Source organism: Ascaphus truei, chromosome 2 (genome assembly GCF_040206685.1).
Source record: "Ascaphus truei isolate aAscTru1 chromosome 2, aAscTru1.hap1, whole genome shotgun sequence".
Classification (NCBI taxonomy): Eukaryota; Metazoa; Chordata; class Amphibia; order Anura; family Ascaphidae; genus Ascaphus; species Ascaphus truei.
The window spans coordinates 9,932,958-9,954,004 of record NC_134484.1 but is presented as its reverse complement, the minus strand read 5'-3'; the positions used below and the strand labels follow the sequence as shown (position 1 = coordinate 9,954,004).

General features: G+C 47.3%; 1 protein-coding gene across 1 annotated transcript in view; it reads right to left on the bottom strand.

Annotated features, from left to right (window-relative positions):
* The window catches only part of LOC142488078 (uncharacterized), a 908,622-nt gene that overhangs the window by 28,151 nt on the left and 859,424 nt on the right, over positions 1-21,047 (bottom strand). The gene's annotated exons all lie outside the window — the stretch shown is intronic.

The window sequence follows — 21,047 nt, the reverse complement described above, 5'->3', positions numbered from 1 at the left end:
CAGAGTTGCTTGATACAACAAAAATGTACACGGGAATCAGGTTGGAATCCCAGATACATATAGGCACATTGCTTCGGCAAAATCTCCCCTTGAAAACGCTTGCGCGACTCACCGCTAGGATTCCCTGCTTCAGCACAGACCATAAATGAGGCATAGGGATGTGAGGTATCCCTGGAACAGTCAAGGGGTCCCTGGGTTAAGGGGGGATGCCCAGTTAATGCCCAGGTCACCCAGAACCTGTTTTAGGGTTTCTGGGGGTGCTCCAACCATAGATAAGGTTGTGAGGATTTTTAAAGTCTAAGTCTAGTTATAGTATGTGGGAAATATGGCTAGTAGGAATAAAGTGCAATCAATTGGTTTATTGGAAAATGTTTTTTTTTATTGAAATGTAATGTATTTTATTCAATGGTTGTTTTTGTATTTGTATATTGCCCATTCATTGCCATTGCGGCAATCCATGCCCATATTGTGGGCATGGTTTACCACTGTGACAATCAATGGGGAGAGGGGGTGAGGGGTGGGAGTAGTTGCCCTGGGGAGGGTGGCTAGGCCTCCGCAGTGGGTAGTGGGAGGGGGTGTTTACCCCTTAATTACCATAGTGGGTAATAACCGCTAAGTGATTAGAGGTGTTGCAGGTCAGTAGTTCTTCAGTAGTTCATTAGTTTTTCTATTTTACTGTCGGTGCCCACTGAAGACGAGGAGGATGAAGACGGCCTTCATCCTGTCAGGGGTAATTTACTATATGGTGGCTGGGTAATGTTTTGGTTATGTTTTATATTTGAATGGGCAATTGCTCTATTATCCAGATCTGGATAATAGTGATTTTGCCCATTACTGTACTGTATGTGTAGGGGGGAGGGTGAGGAGGGGGTTGTTCAATGTGTGTATTTGTGTTTGTATTATATTTTAATGTTGATTGGGGTAGAGGGGTGGGTGAAGGGGGTAATTGCTGGGGATGGTGGCTAGGCCTCTTGGGTGGGTTGTGGCAGTGTTGAACCCTTTCATTACCATAGTGGTTAACCTCTCCCGCAAACTTCCCGGAAGGCCTAACCACCCACATTGGGGCAACTACCCCCTTCACCCACCCTCTATACCCCCAATAAACCAGGTACTATGGCTCCTTCATTGCCTTAGTGGCTAACTGCTAAGGTAATGAAGCTGCTTTTATTTTAATAACACAGTATTGAAATATGGGGTCTCCGGAACTGAACCGCATTAATTAAAGCCTCGGGGACACCCTGCTTCCCGAGTTACAGGCCCCATTATGGGGTGTGGTATCTCCTTGTATTCTTTAAATTACATGACCGGGACATTTAAATGCACAGGAAATGCCTGTAACTCTGGAAGCAGGGGTTATTAAAACCAAATAAAAACCGTTTAATCACCTAATAGAGGCGCACAGGGTGAGTGACTGATTCAGTCTATTCTTACTGCGCGTCTCTTACAGACAGGTGCAGCCCGGTAGGAATCACACAGCGCGAGTCCCATTCAGACGCAGGGATCCCTGCTGTGTTAATACCGATGGGCCATTACATCCTACTATGTTCTGTCCCGCGGAGGCTCCACGCTTTGCACACTGTGCTCCAGCCCATACCCGCGGAGCGGATAGAAACAAAAGACTACAGCTGTAGGATTGAAGTAGGGGATCTCCAGAGCTGATATATAATGCAGGTCAGCTCCGGAGACACCCGACTTCCATCCGATGTAGTAAGAATACATTGTTTCTTCAGAGTCACATCGCGGATCCCATCTCGCCAGCCTTGAGGTGGCGAGATCACAATCAGCGAGTTGCAGCCGTTATGTGCATCTCGGAGCTACCTGAATAGCTCGATTTCTCCAAAAATGCGAGTTTGAGCATTTTATGAGCTCCCGCTCGGTTTGACATTGTGAGAGTGCTACCGATGGGGAAGAAGCAGGTTTCAAGCGAGTTTGGCATGCTATCGGAGCTCTTTCAATAGCTACACATGCAAACGCGCTCGAAAGTGGTCAAAACTGTCAATAAATGATTTATCGAAGCTACCTGAATATACACATGGAGCTGGGACTGATGTAGTAACTTTATTGGTAAAGGACTTCAATTATTTTGCCCGCAGCCCGGGAAATCTTTTACAAATGGAATTCCATCTCTGTGGGATTCTTTTTACACACAGAAAGAGGCCGTGCCGAGATTACCCAGAGTAGTCGTCTTCATCAAGAACCAGGCTTAACTTTTGTAAACATTTTATTTGAAAGGATCATTGATTTATCATCAGAGGGTCAAACATAGACTGCAATGCACCATTAATGCTCAAATGTAGCTGCATCAATATCAGTCACTATAGGCTATCTCTGCATACAGTAAGTATAAAGCAAAGAGAATCATCTGTGTATTAGTAAGTATTTTGTTTAAACATGAAATAAATGCTTAGAGAGTGGATTTTAGAAATTACAGGTACATTCATTGTGATCTTTGTTTGTAAGGAATTTATGATGCCGGCATTCACTAATAGACCAATAATTATTTGAGAAGGATGTATTGTAGAGAAAAAATGAATAAAATGTAATTATTTTACCTAGAAAGCTAATTAGATAAAAGCAATTGGCTCATTCTAAAAAAAAGTAAAATTAACTTAACTAAATGTAATATTTTTGTATGCTATGCTAGAAAGTTAATGCACCCTTATTAACTTCTCCACCTCTCCCCCCCCCCCACCTCAATAATATCTTCTCTTTAATGCCCAACCATGAACACATCCATCTGAATGTTCTTACCTCCTGGCTGAGGACTGCAGGACTGAGCCCATCCGGAGACTGCATAAGCAAACAGAAGCCAGAGGAACTTCATCCTAATGTGAGGGAAATGGTCACATTTGTGACTGTTACAAAAAACGGAATTGTACAGTATATTGTACCTTTACAGTTGTGGAGCATTTACACTACACACTGAAGACACTCCTTAGTTACGGTATATTAATTTAAGTAACATGTATGTGTAATTATTTTTCTTAAAATATTATTCTGTATAAGTTGAATTTAGACGCATAATACCTGGACAAAATGTTTCTTAGAAATATTTTATTTACTGTATCTTTCCATTAGGTATTAAAATGTATTCATTACTTCTGGCATTGCGACAATGTATTGTAATTGTCTGTTAAACAATCACATGGTTGCGACCTGCACCCCATGTCAGGAAAGGAACATGAAGTCCTTCTCTTCCTTTCAGATCTCCCCTAGAAGTACGATGATGTTCTGTGATTGTCATAAGGGCCAGAGTACTGTCCTGAAGAAGTCCTGAGAATGTCACTAGGATTTGACATGGAGTGTGATGTCACATTGTCTTCCTTAGCTTTGAAGGAAATGCTGAAAAACCCATTAGTGCTTCTTAGGTTTAAAGAAGATTTAAAAACAATACCATAAAGATCACTGAAGAGCATCCCTTACCTGAATCCTTCCTTATATCTGCACTTCATAATGAACCATTGTGACGGTGAAGGGGGTAACCAGGCTCTTAATAAAGGTCTAAGACCATTTGGTTACCTCTGATCAATGTGTAAGGGTTCAGGAGTGTCAGCTCTTAGACCCAGTAACAGTATATGTCTGTAATGTGATTTGTGACTTTCTGTTTTTACCTTTCCAGGCATGCCAGTTTCAAGGGGGATTTTGCAGAGAAATTATTGTCAGATTGTGCCTAGGTAGTTGGGGTCCAGAGTTGCTGGTTCCCCTAAAAATGTACCCGGGAATCATGTCTGATTCCTGGATACATGTAGGCACATTGTCCCGGAAATATCTCCCCTTGAAAACGCTTGCACGACTCACTGCTAGAGTTCTCTGCTTTTGCACATCCCAGGAAGGGAAAAGGGGCACAGGGATGCAAAGTGTTCCAGTAACATAAAGGGTCCCTAGGTTAAGGGGGATACCCCAGTTAATGCCCAGGTAGCCCAGAAGCTATATAGGGGTTCATGGGTACTCCAATCATAAGTATAAGGCATTGAGGAGACTCTCAGAATCCACACTAAGTCTAAAGAGTGCATAGGGAATATAGGCTAGTTGAAATATAAAGTGCGTCTTTCTATTCTACTCCCCATACCCAGAGACTTAGAACAGTATTAGAAGTGTATCTTTATTTTATACTGTAATATATTAAATGTACTGTTATGCACTGTATATGAGCTGGGACTTTCAGAACCGATGCCCACTTAGACTGTCAGGGCTACCAAGTTGGTGCCAGTAAGTCTGGTGGACATCGGAGTTCAAAGTAGCCAGAGCTGCCAGAGGTGTGAAAGCCATTTGGGCAGGAGGGAAGGGCTCAAATACCCAAAGTTCAGGGAACAATGGCTGTTATCCTGGCTGCCATGTGCTCGCCCAGACCTTGAGGAGTCTAACCCAGCGGGTGGCATCTGAATAAACAGGGACATTGGTGGCAAATTTGTGCATGTCCCTTGGCAGATTCAGATTCTCTGCTTATCTGGCTTTCTATACCAGCTTCGTTCTCATTGTCTACTGAGAAAGTTCCCACGCTCTGATTGGCTGTAGTGTTTTGTGAATGAACTTCCAAATACTATAAGAAACCTCTACCGCTGAAAATCTCAAATTTCATTGGCTTAGAGTGTGGGTGGGCTTTTCAAAAGTGCTCTTGTGCAAATAGCAAGGCACCCGGCTTCGATTTCAAGCCAGAAAAGTCTGCCTGCCAGAGACTACGTCCCGTCTTTTTGTGGCCAAGTTCTCAGAATCGAACATAGCGGTTGCGGCTGGGATTGCAAGCCGATTTTAGTTCCAAGAGTTTGGTACTAACTCCCGGTCAAAAAAGAGTCCATGTTTTCCGAAGAGAAGGGAGCGGTGGTGTGTGGAACTTCACGCCAATTTGGGAACCAGGAGATTCCAGGCTAATTCCCAGTCAGGGTAAAACTCTTATTTAGAGTTCCCTGCACCTAGCTCAGTCTAGTTTTCGACCCCCAATAAGTGTGCTTTTCGTCTGTATTTTGTGTTTCATTGTGTGTATGACAATTTATGAGAATAAACTACAATTTATTTCACTTGCATGTTTTGCTCAATGAAAGATCCTGATAACAAGGTGTAAACTGCCTGGTCTCCCGTGATAACTGGTCCTGAAGAAGTCCTAAGAATGTCAGGACGACACTATAAAGGTTAGTTTAGTAAACAGCAATGGTTCATTCCAACTTTAATGAGCTTGTTAAAATGGAGATTAGGTTTGATATACTTTGGCAATATGAATATACAAACTCTTCAGCTGAGCAAAAACATTAGCTAAAGCTAATGTTGGAAAAAATGAATTATTTAAAGGGTGTGATAAGGAGTGTGATTTCATATTGTCTTGCTTACCTGTGACGGAAATGCTGAAAAAACAGTAGTGCGTCTCAGATTTTAAAAATATTTAAAAGCAATACAATATAGGTAACTGAAAAAACATCCCTTACCTAAATCCTTCCTATCTGCCCTTTTTAATGAACTAGTGATCTTAATTTATCTCTATACTTCCTCTTTGTCACGGGAGACCAGGTTTATTGTGCACCTTTTTACCAGGATCATTCATTGAGCAAAACAGGTAATGAAAACAATTGTAATTTATTCTCACAAATTGGCATACACACAGTGAAACAAAAAATACAGACGAATAACACACTTACTTGGGATTAGGGGTAAAAAACTAGAAGAGCTTTACCTTGACCGGGAGCTAGCCCGGAATCTCCTGGTACTGAAATCGGCGTGAAGTTCCACACGCCACCGCTCCGTTCTCTTCTGAGAACTTGCAATCTTTTGATCGGGGGGTTACTGACGGTCCTCTGGAACCTAAAACGGCATAAAATCCCAGCCGTGACCGCTACATTCGACTATTATAATAATAACAGCATGCTCTTGTATAACGCTGCTAGTTATACGTAGCGCTTTACAGAGACATTTTGCATGCACAGGTCCCTGCCCTGTAGAGCTTACAATCTATGTTTGCTATAAAGTGACTTGCCCAAGGAGCCAACACCGGGAATTGAACCAGGTTCCCCTACTTCTAACTCTCAGTGCCAGTCAGTGTCTTTACTCACTGAGCCACTCCTCCCATTGGAACATGGTCAAAAAAATTGGGATTTAGAAACTTTGAGGCTGAAAAACTGATGCCAGGTTCCTTGCTATTCATGCAAGACCATGTTTGAAAAGCCTCCCGCACTCATACCGCTGGAAATTCTCATTTTCATTGGCTTGGAGGTTTCTTATAGTATTTTGTGCTCCATTCACAAAATACTACAGCCAAATCAGAGCATGGGAAATGTCTCAGTAGCCAATCAGATCGAAACTGGTTCAGAAAGCCAGGCAAGCGGGGAATCCGAATTTGACAAGGTACATACTCAAGTTTGACACCTCCATTCCTTGGCTATTCAATGCTACCCGCTGGTTAGGCTCCTCAACGTCTGGGCGAGCAGATGGCAGCCAGGATGACTGCCATTGTTCTCTGGACTTGGCTACTTGAGCCCTTCCCTCCTGCCCAAATGACTTTCACACCTACTGCATCGTCTGGCTACTTTGACCTCCGATGTCCACCAGACTTACTGGCACCAACTTGGTAGCCCTGAAAGTCTAAGGCTAAGGTTCCACTGGAGGCTGCAGCACATGCGCCTGTCATCCTGGTGGCGCATGCAGAGCACTAGACCGCTATTTGCGGTCTGCAGGCAGAAATAAAAGAGAGATACCGGCGCCTGATCAGTCCACAATGGATGGAAGTCCAGTAGAAATAGTCCCAAATCCAGGATGTGCTACAGTCACTGAATCTTTGAGTGCTCCGTTAGGAATTCATGCAGGGGATGTGGAACATGAAATAAAAGAAGAGAGAATTTAGTGCAACACAGCTAAACAGATTACACAGACAAAAAAAAAAAAAAAAAAAAAAAGGAAAGCGAAAAACAAAAAACAAAAAAAACAAAAAAGGAAAGCGAAAAACAAAAAAAAAAAAAAAAAAGGAAAGCGAAAAACAAAAAAAAAAAAAAAGGAAAGCGAAAAAAATAAATAAAAATAAATAAAAATAAAATGCAAGCTGGCTGACACAGGGGGACAAGACAGACAGACACAACTAGACAGACAACATTAAAGCAAAGCTAATGATAAAAGTTAATTTATTATAACTGAAAATAAAAAATAGGACAGGTTGCTGATATGCCGCTCCGGTGGGTTAAAATCTGAATAACACTCACAGGACGGCAGATGTAGATTCGCATAAGTCAATGTGAGCCGAAATCCACGTGTGGGGGGGTCGCAGGGTTCTCAGGATGCCGTGTATTCCCTCTGTTACTCCTTACTGGTGAGGACCGGAAATGACGTCTCCGTTGCGCCGAAACCGGAAATGACGTCGCCGGGTGTGACGTCAGGACTGGTGAATCCAGTGAAGCCTCAGGGAAATGGCTATCCGCACCTCCTTGCCCCTACTTCGCTCAACAAAAGCGCTCAGCGATATAACAGCTTGTACTCAGCAAAAGTGTCCAAAATTGAATAAAACAGCCCTGTGAGTGTTATTCAGATTTTAACCCACCGGAGCGGCATATCAGCAACCTGTCCTATTTTTTATTTTCAGTTATAATAAATTAACTTTTATCATTAGCTTTGCTTTAATGTTGTCTGTCTAGTTGTGTCTGTCTGTCTTGTCCCCCTGTGTCAGCCAGCTTGCATTTTTTTTTTTGTCTGTGTAATTTGTTTAGCTGTGTTGCACTAAATTCTCTCTTCTTTTATTTCATGTTCCACATCCCCTGCATGAATTCCTAACGGAGCACTCAAAGATTCAGTGACTGTAGCACATCCTGGATTTGGGACTATTTCTACTGGACTTCCATCCATTGTGGACTGATCAGGCGCCGGTATCTCTCTTTTATTTATGCTGTTCATCTGATTGTACTATCAGGTTCACCAGGCTGCCTATCTACCAATAGGGTTCCCCCTCTTAACAGGGTACATTGTTATTCCCATTAGCGCTTTTTTACATCACCTTTTTTTCTTTGGTCTGCAGGCAGAGTTCTCAGGCTCAGGGGGTGGGGGGCATGGCCAAAACGGGGCGGGTAGGCACAGCCATACTGGGGGCGGGGCCATGACGGAACCACAAGCACAGCTCAGCAGCTCACAGCGCTGCACATTAAAGTATTATCGTGACTCTTCTATGTATTTGTTCTATTTATGCTATTGGTCTGGTAGTTTAGGCCTTTATATGTTAAAAAAGAGTAAATAAAGTCCATGCAAATGAATTGTATATTGTCAATCTTTAATTTTATAAGGAAGAATAAAGTTTTAAAACTCAGCTATGTGTCCTGCAGTTTTTCATATATCTATTCACACACAGAGACACACACACACACACACACACACACACACACACACACACACACACACACACACACACACACACACACACACGGGCTTCTGTGTAAAAAAACACAGATGGAGCTCAGCGTGCAGGCACTGGCAGGGACTTCAGACTTCTCTCCCCCTCCCCCCCCATCCCGCAGCTGAAGAGGAGAATTCAAAGTGGACAGTGATGGGAGGGGCAGGGCAGAAGCAAACAGCCTCTCTGATTGGCTTCCTGGCACACCACATGACGCGTCGCCGCACAGAACACAATCCCGTTGTAGATCCTGCTGGCTGACACGTCACAGCACGCAGTGAGCCAGGAAGCGAGTGGGCAGGGGGGACAGCTAGGGAGGAGGTAAGGGGCTGGTGACAGGCGCGCGCACCGCCGGCTGCACTGGGGATCTACAGGTGCGCCGATGAGTATTCTAAAACTTGCCTTAAACTTGCCTTGGAAAACCTGGGGCTATCACCAACAAGACCCAGGTACATGCTGGGTACATGCTGGGTACATGCTGCAACATTTCAGTGACATTTCTGCAGAGACTAATGGCCCATCAGATTAACACAGCAGGGGTCTCTGGCAGCCTCATTCAGTTTGAATGGGACTGCCAGGGACCCCCGCTGTTAATCCGATGGGCCATTAGTTTGTCTGCAGAAATATCACTGAAATGTTGCAGCATGTACCCAGCATGCACCCAGCATGCACCTGGGTCTTGTTGGTGATTGCCAAAGATTTGTTTTAGAATACTCGTCGGCACAACAGTAGCCTAAGTGGGCATCGGTTCTGAAAGTCCCAGCTCCTTACAGTGCACAACAGTACATTACCGTTTTAATCACAATTGTTTAAAATATACTTTAATACATCCCTAAGCCCTGGGTATGGGGAATAGGATAGAAAAGTGTACTTTTAATTCTATCAGCCTTTATTCCCCACGTTTTATCTACTGGGCTTAGACTGGACTCAGAGTCCACTCACAACCTTATATATGGTTGGAGCACTTATGAACCCCTAAATAGGTTCTGAGCTACCTGGGCATTAACTGGGGTATCCCCCTTAACCTAGGGACCCCTTCAGTTACTTCGACACTTTTCATCCCTGTGCCCCTTTTAAATTTCTGGGCTGTGCTGAAGCAGGGAACCCTAGAGGTGAGTAGCGCAAGCATTTTCAAGGGGAGATATTGCGGGACAATGTGCCTACATGTACCCAGGAATCAGACCGGATTCCCGGGTACATTTTTAGGGGAACCAGCAACTTTGGACCCGAACTACCTACTCACATTCTGACCTGCTCGCTGGCATGCCTGGAAAGGTAAAAACAGGAAAAATACAAAAAGTCGCAAATTACATTACATGCATTTGCAGTGACTGGGCTCATGAGCTGACTCTCTTGAACCCTTATACATGGATCAGGGGTAACCAAAACTGGGCTTTACCTTTATTTGAGAGCCAGGTTACCCCCTCACCTTTTTGGCTTTATTTTTGTTAAATAAATCATGACACGGTGTAATATGTCATGTGTTGTTCATCTGAGGTTCCTCCTGGTGGAAGCGGTTATTCAGCCGGGTACAATGCCTTTATTAATGGCCTGATTAACCCCCTATCGCCACATCTATAGATAGAGATATATCTAGAGATAGAGATAAAGATAGCTCTCTCTCTCTCAAACTCTTCATCTGACTTCAATCTCTTTATGATCTCTCCTGGGTTCCTCAGTCTTCTACATTACTACTTTTCATATTCCTAATTGCATTCAGGTCATTGTAACATTATGTTTGTTTGTAAGGTAGGAGGCAGTTTTAAGTTTAAGACAACTGTCACTCAAGCCTCGGAAATCTCTCTGTAATTTACACATTAGGCTAAGGCCCCGCTGCCTCAGACCACGCGCCCGCACTGCAGACAGGCGGCGCGTGGAGAGGCACTTGACCGCTATATGCTGTCTGTAGGGAGCGGTAGCTGGAGCGGGGGGGCGTGGCCAAAACGGGTCGGGGGGCGCGGCAATGACGTCGGGGGCGGGGCCATCACACTGTGTGTCAGGGGGTTCCCTCCCCCGCCTTCCCGCTCCCCGAAGCCTCCCTGAGGAGAGAGTCTGTGGGAGGGAGCAGGGGGGCTCCCTTGGTGCTGCAGCTGCTTTCCCCGCTCCCCGAAGCGTTCCCTCCTCATTGCCAGGGGTTCCCTCCACCCGACCACCCCCCCACTGCATCTGCAGACACAAACTATGAGGAAAGGGTCCGTGGGAGGGAGCAGGGGGGCGGGGCCATCACTCTGTGCCGGAGTGTGTCTCGGCTCACACAGGAGAGAGTCCGCGGGAGGGAGCAGGGGGGCGGGGCCATCACTCTGTGCCGGAGTGTGTCTCGGCTCACACAGGAGAGAGTCTGCGGGAGGGAGCAGGGGGGCGGGGCCATCACTCTGTGCCGGAGTGTGTCTCGGCTCACACAGGAGAGAGTCTGCGGGAGGGAGCAGGGGGGCGGGGCCATCACTCTGTGACGGAGTGTGTCTCGGCTCACACAGGAGAGAGTCCGCGGGAGGGAGCAGGGGGGCGGGGCCATCACTCTGTGCCGGAGTGTGTCTCGGCTCACACAGGAGAGAGTCTGCGGGAGGGAGCAGGGGGGCGGGGCCATCACTCTGTGCCGGAGTGTGTCTCGGCTCACACAGGAGAGAGTCTGTGGGAGGGAGCAGGGGGGCGGGGCCATCACTCTGTGCCAGAGTGTGTCTCGGCTCACACAGGAGAGAGTCTGTGGGAGGGAGCAGGGGGGCTCCCTTGGTGCTGCAGAAGACAAATCGCTGCTTTCCTCCCCGCTCCCCGAAGCCTCCACGCTCCCCAAAGCCTCCCGTCCTCCTTTCCTCATTGGCTCAAAGCCACACCACGTGACGCGTCGCCGCTGGGGATTACAATTCTCTTGCATCCCCTGGCGGCTGACGCGTCACAGCGTGTAGCAAGCCCTGCAGGGAGGAGGGACTGGGGCCGGCTCGGGAGAAACTCATGTCCGATGAGTGAAGTGCACGCGGCCGCCGTCGGAAGCAGCGGGATTCAGGCCTTACAATGCAAACATCAGTCTACTTTAACAGCAGCTGATGTCATATGATGGTGACCTTTCATTTGTTTTAGTAATGTCTTTTATTTCTTCCAATCAATAGCATTCTTAAGGCCTGGGACATAGTGGACTTGAAGCTCGCTGAGGCGCGCTCCTGCTCTGCCTCGCCTGCTGAAAATGGAGCTTTTTCCTGTTCTTGCAGGCGAGGCAATGAGCGCTCTCAGGGGACGGAGGCAGAGCAGAGGCGGAGCGGAGGCGTGCCAGGAGGCGGAGCGGGAGGCTGGGCTAGTCCCCCGCTCCCATTGGATAGGAGCGGTCACGTGAGCGCTCCTCCGCTTCCCTGAGCGGCAAATTTCAAACCTGCCTGTCTCGGCAAAGTTTCTCAGCCTCTGCACGCATCAGCGCGCATGCGGAGGGGGAAACTATAGCCGCGCTGATGACAGATGCAGGGGCTTTGTGCATCTGCTCAGCGCGGCTCAGCCCGGCTAAGCGACACTTAAACTCACTATGTCCCAGGCCTAAGACTACATGGAAAAAATGTTCAACATCAATATTCCTCCAACCTAAAAAAAAATCTGCTACATTTTACTATTGACCAGTGTGATTGAGTGCATGTATTACCTACTTATCACTTTATTTTCAGCCAATCAGCTTTTCCTTTTTGTCAGAACAGCTCTGAGACAGGGCAGGGGCTTGGCCAGGAAGCAGCAGCAGGCAGTGACTCCTGCCCCTATCTCCGTGAACACAGCTCCACCAAGAGCTTCATCTTGAGTTGAGGAGGGGGAGAGTGTTTGCGTAGCTGCAAAGTAAGTGGCTGTCTGCAGTGTGTGTGTGTGTGTGTGTGTGTGTGTGTGTGTGTGTGTGTGTGTGTGTGTGTAGCTGCAGTTTCTGTGTGTGTGTGTATGTGTGTAGCTATGTAGCTGCAGAGTTTGTGTTTGTAGCTGCAGAGTGTGTGTGTGTAGCTGCAGTGTGTGTGTATGTATATATGTAGCTGTAGAGTTTGTGTGTAGCTGCATTGTATGTGTAGCTGCAGTGTGTGTGTGTGTGTGTGTGTATAGCTGCAGTGTGTGTGTGTGGGGGGGTGTATGTATGCAGCTGCAGAGTTTGTGTGTGTAGCTGTAGTGTGTGTAGCTGCAGTGTCTGTGTTTGGCTGTAGTGTGTGTGTGTATGTAGCTGCAGTGTGTGTCTCTGTGTAGAGCTGCAGTGTGTGTGTGTGTGTGTGTGTGTGTGTGTGTGTGTGTGTGTGTGTGTGTGTGTACACAGAGGGGCGGCAGTGTGTGATATAGATAGCTGCAGTGTAAGCGTATATAGAGGAGCTTTAATGTATTTACCATTTTATTTTAATAAAAAAAATCTATATAACTATACAAAAGTGTCTATTATTTATGAAAAAAGTCTACATTTAGCCTATAATAGTAATAATCCCCTCAGAACAGGGCATTACTGGCCAATAATGCCCTGTTCTTCTGGGATTATTACTTAAATATTGCGTTCTAATAAAGAATATCAAAGAGTTTAATGGCAGTGATAGCGCAGAATATCAGAGTATCCAATCATTTCTCGCCAGCGAGAGCAAGACCCTTTGCTGCATCTGTACATATAGTTTGTCCCACATGGTTAATGTTAGAAGAGACCAAAAATACCACTATGCTGTAGCTAAGCAGATTGTATAATCAGCAGGATGAAAAGACGTGCAGTACTCACCTTAATTCTCTCTCTCACCTCTGCAGCACTGGGCTGAAAGCTGGTCTTATATACAGGTAACTTCCATTATCCTCACCTTGTACCGCCCACTGTTTGTAATATTCTCAGTCCTACGCCCTCTTCAGAAGTATTTGTTTTCCGAGGAAATGTTGATTTATTTGACAACTGATCTTTATCTTTGAATGTCGCTTTTTTTCTTTTTCAAGTTATGTACTGAACACAATGGGGATTATTAATTAACCCACAATAGTGCCGATCTGGGCATAGTCACAGAGAAATTCCTAGTGAAGATTCCAGACAATAGTGCCCCAATCTGCACGCTAGCAGTTTAATTTATAGCCCCTGATGAGTATAGATTAGAAAGTGTTGGTTCAATAAATACTTTATGACCTGCTTTAGTAACATAGAAGAAAATAAGACACAGGGACAGTGTCTACATTCAATAATACATTGTCAGGTAAATACAGCTACCTGTAGTGAGATGGTACCTGTATATGATAACGTATCTCATTCACCTTCCATCTCTTGTATGTGCATTTTGTTTTTGCATATGCCATGGGTCATCAATGGTTCTCTTTGGTAGCATTACTACAGATTTATCCTGCAATGCTGCCTATGGGGCAACAGAGATACAATAACGTTGTCATGACTCACCCATCCATAATGACCATGAGTGTCTTGATATTGTTTGAATTGCAGTGAGAGACTGTAACCATTTACTGGTGATTCAACAGTACTTAGGTTTGTAGGCATTTCATGAGCAGATCTTTAGGACTTCATGAGCACAGTTCAAAGGCTACTCATGTAAGAGAAGACATCTGCAGCTAATAATAGAAAATGCAAAACAAATGTCTTGTTTCATGAAACCAACATTTATTTGGAGGGAGGGTTGAGGGGCTAAATTGGAAGCTCCCCTGGATTTGCAATCTGTCTCTCAGATTTGAGATTAAATATGGAATTCTTTAAAATCAGAACTGATTGTATCCAATGGCCGGTTCTAATGTATCCGCTTGGATTTGTTTGTGCCCAATCCATGAATTTGGTGTGGAAAATCCAGAAACGGTTATGGGCCAGTTCGCCTACATTATCTCTAATTATTAGCACAGAGTTAACGGACCTGTGCGGAACTGGAACTGGACTGGTGCTGTGACTAGCTAGAATATTACATACTGATGCAACCATGAGTATCCGAACACTTGCCTGGGAAAATCTGGGGCAATCTCCCAGTAATGCTGCAACATTTCTGTGAGATTTCTGCAATCAGACTAATGGCCCATCGGATTAACACAGCGGGGTTCCCTGGCTGTCCCATTCAAACTGAATGCAGGGACCCCCGCTGTGTTAATCCGATGGGCCATTATTCTGTCTGCAGAAATGTTGCAGCATTTCTGGGAGATTGCCCCAGATTTTCAAAGGCAAGTGTTCGGATACTTGTTGCTGCATCTGTATATTTGGGATCTCTAAGGCACTAGAATTTGTACTATATTAGGAGATTGTCTAATATAAAGTGAGTGCTTTTTTGCAATACTATTTTGGGTGAACATAATGTAGTGTTATCCTCAAATAACGTAACGTTAACCGTATGATAATGAGTCTAATTATGTCTTGTCTATGTTTTGGCATGTATTTAGCTTAGTGAGTGTAAGGAGAATGGAGTTTGTCTTGCTTCTGATGGCCTAGGCGTGTAATGGGTTAAGTTTAAATGCTTACTGTTACCGGAATTGTTACATTCCAGTAAATAGCTTGTTTTGTAATTTCTCAGATTTATGTAGGCATAGCATGAGAAATAGCGTGACTGAGTTTCAAACAGCTTAGTTCCTCTTTTTCTGTGCTGCTAAGAAAATTCCTCCCCCCCACCCCCTCTCCCTACACCCCATTTCTCTTCTCCATCCTCTGCCGGACTCCAGGATGCAGTTTAGCTCTCCCCTCACCAGTCTGCAGGGAAGTGGAGGTTGACAGGATGGGAGGGGAGGGGGGAAACACTGGGAATGAATGGTCCCTGTCTACCCAGTGGTAAGTGGCAGAATAGAGGAAGGCATAGCGGTAGGTAGTGGCTGTGACTGTGAGGGGGTGTAAGGGTTCCGGTCCTGGCTTTGGCTGGAACTCACCCTTACAGGGATATTGAGATTCCTGGCAAAGCTTTCCCTGTACTTGGCAATTGGAATCACCTGTTTTGGACTCACTCTGCAGTCTGCTTCATGCTGCCTGCTATGTAGCTCAGTCCCTATTGGCTGCCCATGCTATTTAGGGTCAGCCCTTCCCCCCAAGAAGCTGCTGAGCATAATCCTTTCTTGGTGTTACTGTGCTGGCCACAAGCTATCCCAACCAACACAGACACAACACACACAATCACAAAACACACAACCAATAAAGACACAACACACTCAATCACAACACACACACAATCAAACCAACACAGACAACACACACAGACACAGACACAACCCACACACACTTAATCACAACACAATCACAACCAACACAGACAACACAGACACACACTCAATCACAACCAACACAACACACACACACACACAATCACAAGAAACACAGACACAACAAACACAAAACACACACTCAATCACAACCAACATAGACAACACCCACACTCAGTCACAAGACCCACACACAATCACAAAAAACACACACACACACACACACACACACACACACACACACACACACACACACACACACACACACACACACACACTAAGCTTTGGTCCCCCATGTGCTGCTGAAAACTGGAGCGGGTAACAGACAGGAGGAGAAGGAGGGGATGTCTGTGTGCAGCGAAGGCCCCGCCCCCGCAGCAAGGCCCAGCCCCCGCAGCAAGCCATAGAGGAGCAGCAGCACAGAGCTTGACCCCCATTTTGCGCACCGCTGCTGTAAAGCATATATCATAATAGTCAGGCACCATGTGACAAAGAAAAACACATCAGATAATTCTAAAGGTATTTAAACGTCACAGTAATCCCTTACATCAGGGAGGGGTTATGTAACGGGTTTTCCCCCACCCACTCGCAGATAATACTGTGGAGGTGTAGGAACATGCAAGGTTACTCAGGTGTGGTGCATTACCTGTTGGCTCACAGGAGGGCTGAGCTTCCGCCACGGGGAACCTGGGGTACATACATCTTATACATCTCTAGGTGCAACGCCTCCACCTGGGAGGGATCCCAACGGAGTGGGAGGAGGCCCTCACAGGAAACAACCACACAAAGCGAACAAATGTAAAACAGGACTGGCTTTACTGCATAACAAACCATATATACATACATCAACACAACCTTCATGTGCCACAGCGGACACTAACCACACTGGGCGTCACGGCGGACGCTAACCACACTAGGCGTCACGGCGGACGCTACCACCTCTAGGCGTCACGGCGGACGCTAACCACACTGGGCGTCACGGCGGACGCTAACCACACTAGGCGTCACGGCGGACGCTAACCACCCACAGTGTGACCCCACCCTGTGTCCAGTAACCCCCACCCAAATGTCTCGCACTCCCAGAGTTAAATACCACTGTGTATGTATGTGTGACTGCGCAGCCACTATGTTTGGTGATAGGCCTGGTTGGTGCACGTGAGTTGCAGGTTACCTGCCCGGGCTCCAGCCACGGGTACCGCGATATCACTGGAGATCCGCCCGATCCGACGTTGTCCTCCACACCGCGTTGGGTGAATTCCAGCGCGGATAAGATCACCTTAGTCCCAGGGTCTTTGGTGGTGTTCTGAGCCCAGAATCCACCTCGCAGGGCCGCACTGATTCGGCACTGTGTCCCTGACTAAGCAACCAATTAATGGGGCAGTGTCCCTATCTAGGGCCTGTCCCTAAGCTCCACAAGCTACTAGGTGGCTCAGGACCTAACTGGGACCTTGGGGGCTGCTGGCCTAATGCAGAGGGTCACTGACCCCTGCATCCACCTCTTACCCCTAGCTGGTCCGGATCCTGACTGACTGCGTGGCTGCAAAACCCCGCGAAATGTATCTATCTCCCTTTTCTTGGGAGATCTGCAGCCATATTGGCTCCCTGGAGTCATGTGGCTCTGCCCCTGTGCACCCTGGGGGCTGTCCTTCCCGCCTTGCGCGTGCGCGAGCTGTTTGGGGGCCTCTCGCGCTAGCTGGCCTCCTGCGCATGCGCAACAGCGCTGAACATGGCGGCGCCCTGCTTCCCGAGCCGCCGGTACCCTCGCAACGCGACCGCGGCCTTAGTAACGGCCCGATCGCGTCCCCGGCAACCGGCCCGCTGCGTGCCTAGCAACCGCTCCGCTCGCGTTCCCGGCAACCGGCCGCAACTCCCAGGTACATGCTGCTCGCGCTGGCAGAAGGGGGAGGGCAACTATACCACGGGGGACCTGGCTACAGTTAGATAATGAACTCTCCTAGACCAATGGACACCCAGCCAGCAAAATAGAGGAATTAATAGAACTTTTTATACGGGCCCTAAAAAAACAACATAGCTTCCATATTAAAGATCTTTTGAAACAAGTTGAAACTGGAAACCTCTGTTTTTTTCTTTTCTTTTAATGCTTGGCATACAGTATATCAGAATACACATCCTCAATCGTTAACAGAGAATTTTGATTTAGACGGTATAAAAAATTCCATCTATATGCAAAGAACTATCCCGTACTTTGTAATTTATACGTTGTGCACATCCTTTAGTTATTGCACGGGTCCAAAAACAATTTTGTAATTCTATACATAGTATACTTTGAGAACATCATTTTGTTGAATTTATAATAAATCAGAATGGTGTAACACTTCATTGTAATGATATGACCGTATGTATTGAATGCAAAAGTGTGGGTAACTGGTGCATCAAAGTATATGAGTCCCTTTTAAATTAATTGGGTAATGATACTTCTGTAGGGGACACTCCTATATGATGGTGAGTAAAGAAAACATACCCTAATAGGGCAAAGGACTAGTACCTAGTGGTAAGAAGCACAAAGAACAGTACAGAGATTGTCCCAACCATAATAACTAGGCATAGTATATGAAGATCACTCACTTCTTAGTTCCAGAGGAGCAGTCCCATCAGGTGTCTTGAAAAGCGTGCAATCCACCAGCAGAGAAGGTAAAGTAGATGAACAAAGGCAGTGCACTGCCAGCAAAAACGGTGGAGGCTAATGGTAGCAAAAAGAACTGGTTTATTAAATAAAAGGATCAAGCATGACCCCTGGAGCACCCAGAATCCTCACACCTACGCGTTTCGGGCCGTGCGCCCTTTATCGAGGTGTATATATACACCTTGATAAAGGACGCACGGCCCGAAATGCGTAGGTGTGTGGTTTCTTGACAGCAGGGGGTCTGGGACTAGCTAAAAACGGCCCTGTATGTCAAAACTCATAAGCACGTTTTCCATTGGCAAGTTTTGAATTTATCCCTCCTATCAGTGAATACGTAATCTTAATGCCTGCGGTAATAAAATCGTCTGAGTGAACCCCTGATGTCCCGTTAGTGGATTGGAGTGGGCTTCCCGCAATCCTTGCTGCCTACACTCCCTGGGTACCACTACCGTATTCTACCTGTCCAGACTCCGTCTAACCTGGTAGATCCTAGCTCCTTACACCAGAGCCCGCAGTGCCACAGCAAGTGGTCTGACCCCCCGCTTTCCCGAGACTCGGACGCCCGCAGTCTCATACCTTCTAAGCTGGGGTCAGCTTTCACCGCATCCCTAAATTCTGCTCCTAACACTAACCACACCCTAAGTCTCTAAATCAGGGGAAACAGGAACAAGTAAAGGGAACAGTAAGTCAGTCACTGTGTTACGCCGGTGCTGCCCGCAGACCAGACTCGTCCCTTATACTGAGGTGGGGACGTATATGTGCACGCACACGCAGCAGAAGGAGCATGTCCGGAGTGTGGTGTTTTGGCGTTGCCAGGCCAGGTGTGAATAGGTGTTGCAATACTTGCCGGTAACGGTACAGAAGAGACAAAGTCATTGCCGTTAGCAAAGGTCAGGGAGAGAGAGATCCGGGAGGTCGAGATCCAAACTGTAGTCGAGGGATGAGAGAAGCTGCAAGGTCAGGTGGGAGCCGGGGTCCATAGCCAGAGAGGAATGTCCGCCAAGCCGGGTCGCAACCTGAATAACTAAGAGCAAAGGGAAAGCCAGAATAGACGTCCGTAAGCAGAGACTATGTCGAGTGATGTGAGAGAGGCAACACATGTACTATATATTGCGGCTGACCAATAGGGAACGGAGGCAGACCTGGAGGAACATGAGGAGCTGTCCTGGATTGGTTCCTATAATATGCAGCCAGGTGGGGAGCTTTAGGCTGGGGCCATAGAGGGGTGAGGAGTTCCGAGCCGCGCTGACGCTGAGGCTCGCCTGCTGAAATCTGCGTGATTTCATGCCCATGCAGGCGAGCCAGCGGGCGTGATCGGAGGCGGGGAGAGACTGAGGGAGGTGGGGCAGTGACGTCGCTGGGCCAATCACCCGCGACGCACCAACGTCAACGTCACGGCGCCGACGTCACGGCGCCGTGATGTTGACGCTGCTCCGCGCTGATTGGATGTTTTCAGCTGACAGCGCGCTGAAAAACAGCTTGGCTGTCGGCTGAAAAATCCAGCGCCTCCGCACGCCTGCGGACGCTCGCATGAGCCCCCTCTCAAGGCATCCTCATTGAGGATGCAGGGGCTCAGCGCGGAGCATCCGCACGGCTCAGCGCAGCCTGTCCTTCTATGGACTCGGCCTTAGGGTTAAGTGGCAGCCTTTGTGAGATTTGGGGGCGTGGTTTCACTACTAGTGCAGTGAATGAATTATCCTTGCCCGGCGCGCACTCTGTAAGGTCGGAGAGCACGCGCCCGAGACCAGAGGGAACCGCCAGAGCCCTGAGAGGCCGCGGGGTAGCGCAGTCCCGCCGACAACCAGGGGGGCGCCCCCGCACAGGTGGAAGAAAGGTCGGTGAGGAGAGGAAGCCGTGTTACGGCAGCGGGGGCATTCGGAGGAGAGGAGGGGTAGCGCTGTGAGCGCCGCGATCCCCACATCCTCACAAGTGCTTCGTCTTGGATGTTATTATGTTTTTAACCTAATGATTACATTAATATAATTGTAACGGGTATTCCCCCCCCCCCCAATCGCAGCTATAGTGTGGGGTGCAAGGGAACATACGATGTTACCATAGGTGCGGTGCTTTACCTGTTGGCTCGCAGGAGGGCTGAGCTTCCGCCACGGGGAACCTGGGGCAATTATATTAGGGGTAATCACTTACATCGGTGCAGCGCCTCCACCTGCGATGGCTCCCACCAGAGGGGGAGTGGTTCCTCGCAGGACAATCACAATAATCACATACACGGTGAGGTATAATAACCAATACTATTTACTGGGAACATAAGATAACACATATAATGACAATACCAACATAACAGGTGTCCCTCTCTAGAGGAGACACTCACTCTTGCGTCTCGCAGGACGCTTCCCCTACACCGGGTGATCCCACCCCGTGTCCAACAATCCCCTCACACTGTCCCACGCTCTTAAAGGGATAGGATATAGGTGACTGCGCAGTCACTAACTGATAGAATGGTTGGTGCACTTGTTGACAAAAAGGGGTTACCTGCCAAGTGCTCCTGCACTCGGTCCTGCAGCACTTCGAAAAGGATATGTTGCTCTGGATCCCGTCTGATCCAGTGGTTTCTTGCAGGGGTCCGCCAGGGCGATCCCACCCTGGAGATAGTCTCTGTGGACCCCAACTTGGGTCCGAACCTCTTAGCAGGAACCGCAGTGTCCGCTGTGTCCCTATCTAATCTACCCTACTGTGACAGGATCCCTAACCTAGGGCCTGTCCCTGTAGTACTACAAAATGGGGGGTGAGAACCTATCTGGGACCTAAGGGGTTAATAGCCTGCCCCGCTCCAATAACTCTTCCCTGTTCTACTCTACCCCTGCAACTAACCTTCGCAGTCCTGACTAACTAACCACTAGCACTCGCAGGACTTGCAGTAACGCGCTGCAACCTACTGGATGCGTACAGCAAACG